The sequence below is a fragment of the Octodon degus genome, unplaced genomic scaffold (assembly GCF_000260255.1).
Source record: "Octodon degus isolate 3935 unplaced genomic scaffold, OctDeg1.0 scaffold00011, whole genome shotgun sequence".
Classification (NCBI taxonomy): domain Eukaryota; kingdom Metazoa; phylum Chordata; class Mammalia; order Rodentia; family Octodontidae; genus Octodon; species Octodon degus.
The window spans coordinates 25,986,016-25,989,139 of NW_004524587.1; the positions used below are offsets into that span (position 1 = coordinate 25,986,016).

The 3,124-nt window shown below is 50.9% G+C and overlaps 1 protein-coding gene across 1 annotated transcript in view; it reads left to right on the top strand.

Moving 5' to 3' along the window:
* The first annotated feature begins 824 nt into the window (after window positions 1-824).
* The window catches only part of Kifc3 (kinesin family member C3), an 89,496-nt gene continuing 87,196 nt past the window's right edge, over window positions 825-3,124 (top strand). Inside the window, exon 1 of the mRNA XM_023709284.1 lies at window positions 825-892. The gene's annotated coding sequence lies outside the window, so the exon portion shown is untranslated. The remainder of the gene's footprint in view (window positions 893-3,124) is intronic.

Sequence of the window (3,124 nt, forward strand, 5' to 3'; positions counted from 1 at the left end):
AGACGCAGCGGGAGTTGTTCCTAGAGCTGGGAAGAAACCTTTCAACACAGGGGAGGATCTAGCAGCCCCCCTTCTCTTCGGAAATATAGAAGTGCCAGGAAAAAGGTCATACCCTCAATCAAAGATGCTTCTTGGAAGTGATTATAGCACTTAGAGGAATTCGGAATCAGCCACATCTCTTAATCCTGTTGTTACTCAGGATGGAACCCGGGGCCGCATACGTGCTTGGCAAACGCTGTACCACTGAGCTACATCCCAGCCCTTATGTCCGGAATGTATTTACAGCCAGCACTGGAGGTGCACACCCGTAATCCCAGTACTAGGGAGGTTGAGGCAGGAAATTCTCCAAGGAAGCATGGGCGACATAGTTGAGTTCAAGTCCAGCCCAGAACTATATAGTAAGATTTATCTCAAAAAACAAACAAACTAAAACAAAAAACAACCCCTCCACACACAAATAGAAATTTATTTATTTATTTTGTGAGACAGGTCCAGGCTGGCTTTGAACCTGAGTTCCTCCTGCCTCATCCTCCCGGGTTGGATCAGGAATCTAAAGAGAAGGGATCCGTGGGTTTCCTTGGAGGTCAAAGGACACAGAGTTTCTTGCAGGCCGAGGAGGAGAGGGAGGAAGAGCGCCGCTGACCACGCTGTGAGGAGGCTGGGCACGTGGTGAGCGGAGCAAGGACCAAAGGGCGGGTGGGGCCGGGCCTGGCAGGAGGGAGCCAGCCCGAGGCCTCCAGCACGGGAATCTGTACTTTACCCTGGAGGCTGTGGTGGCGGCCTGGGAAGGACAGCTCGGCTTCAGCTGGGACAGGAAGGCTTTTCAGAGGGAGCAGTCCTGGGACGAGTGACCGCATGGGTGCTGGAGGCCGGCATCCCCGCGCAGAGCAAGGTGAGCAGCCGCGCGCCTTGGAGAGGAGGGGACCAGAGAGGACAGTCCTGGAACAGAACTGAGGGCTGTGCAGAGCAGTGGATGGGCTGCAGCCAGCGCCTTCCGGACCTGTTGGAACTGTGGGGCTTGAGTTACTGACAAAGTGTGGAAGGAATTACATTGTGATTAAACCCACCTCCTCCTTGTATAGAAAGTTTGCCGTTATTTAAGCGCAGCTAAGCCCGGGGAAATAGCTCAGCCATCTAAGCGTCTGCCTGGCAAGCACAAAGTCCCGAGTTTGATCTCCTGCACCAAATGTGCCGGGTTCACGCTGTGTACTAGATGTTCAGGCATGGTGCTGCAGGCCTGCAAACCCAGCACTGGGGAGGCTGAGACAGGATCACTATAAGTTTGAGCTGTGTAAGGAGATCCTGTACTAAATAAACAAGTGCAGTTGAATGGCGTTCCAAATGGATGTGGTAAAATCCTCCAAGTCACCAGCTCTGGCACTGGGAGGTCAGGGCGCCTCTGGGTCCCCTTCCTCTCAGGGACCTGCCACTGCCTTCTTAATGCTCCAAATCCTGTACCTCCCAGAGGAAATGTATTCTTCTCTCCTGGGCCCACTGTCACTTAAGAGCAGTCAGAAGTGACTTTCTCTGTGGGCTGTTGTGACAGGAGAAGGTAGAGATTGCTCTGGGGTGGCCACCTTTTTTGGAAGGACTGATTTTTTTTTTTTTTTTTTTTTTTTTTGGCGGAACTGGGGATTGAACTCAGGCCCTTGTGCTTGCCAGGGAAGTGCTTATTCCACTGAGCCATCTCCCCGGCTCCAGGACTGATTTTTTTTTTTTTTTTTTTTTTGAGGGATTTCCCACTCCTGAATCGTCCTGTTTTTCTTTGGTCCTGTGCAAGCACTGATTCTACTTATTACCAATATGAGCGTCACTTGGCCCCCAAATGAAAGGTTCTGCTGACCTGCTGGATACGGCAGTGCATAACTATAATCCCAGCTCTCAGGAGTCTGAGGAAAGAGGATCACCATGGGTTTTAGGCTAGCTTGGATTACATGGTAAACTCAAGACCAGCCTGAACTGCACAATGAGAACCTGTCTCAAAAAAACAAAAAAATGTGCCAACAAAATTATGTTCAGGTATATCCAGGGGTCGGTAAGCTGGGCATGGTGACACGTGGCTATTTGAGGGCTGACCCGTGATCTCCCAGCCCCGCCCCACTGACCTGTACTAGAGCTGCAGCTCCTGCTCTCAGCCCATACACTGCTCCAGATCCTGCACTCCTGTGGTTAGCATCCCCAGTCTCATCTGTCGGGAAAATTGTTTCTGTTGCACAGTACCTCATCCCCTGGCCTTCCACTCTGCGGTTCCCAGTGGATACTGAGAGGTCCCTGGGACCTGGTCCTGCTGGGGCTCCCTAAGGGCTTCGGGGATCCTGGGCATCTGGCGGTCAGAGCAGAGGCAAGAAGTGCTTGGGGTGGAAGACAATGAAGATGAACGGAGGTGACAGCAAAAGCAGCTAGCTCCGTCCCTGCTGGCGCCCAGCTTAATTTTCTAATCCTCCACCCTCATAGAATTTCCTAGCAGAGGGCCCAGGAGATGGCTCGGTAGAATAAGCACTTGCCTGGCAGGCGCAAGGGTCTGAGTTCAATCACCACTTCTGCAAAAAAAGGAATTTCCTAGCAGAGATAAAGCCTGAGTTTATTTTTTATTTTTGTCAGTCATGTGCTTTGTAATGAAACTGACAGTCTTCATTTCTAGTTAGCAACACCGTGGCCCTGCCACTGGAACTGAGCCACTACTTGGAGGTGCAGGAGGAGGGAGGGTTGTGTGAGGGAAAGGTTTCCAAGGCTGACTCAGGCAACAGCATAATGGTGGGGTGGATGGCAGCTCCTCGGAGGGGGTGAGAACCCTGGGGAGCCTTTCTGAAAGCTAGCCGAAACAGCTATAATTAGTAGCTTTCTGTTCTGTTGTTTTCCTTTTTCTTTTTTTGGCTTTTCAAGACAAGGTCTTGCTATGCAGTCCAGGCTGGCCTTAAATTCATGGCGATCCTTCTGCCTCAGCCTCCCAAACACTGGGATTACAGGTGTGCACTGCCAAGCCTGGCATGTGTTTCAGTGACACTTTTTAATTTTGTAATCTTATACACATGCTAGGTAACCATGGTCACCCACCTGCAGCTGTAGCCTTTTTTCTCTGATCCACATCCACTCGAGTCATATCAACAACTCCAACAAAGTATTT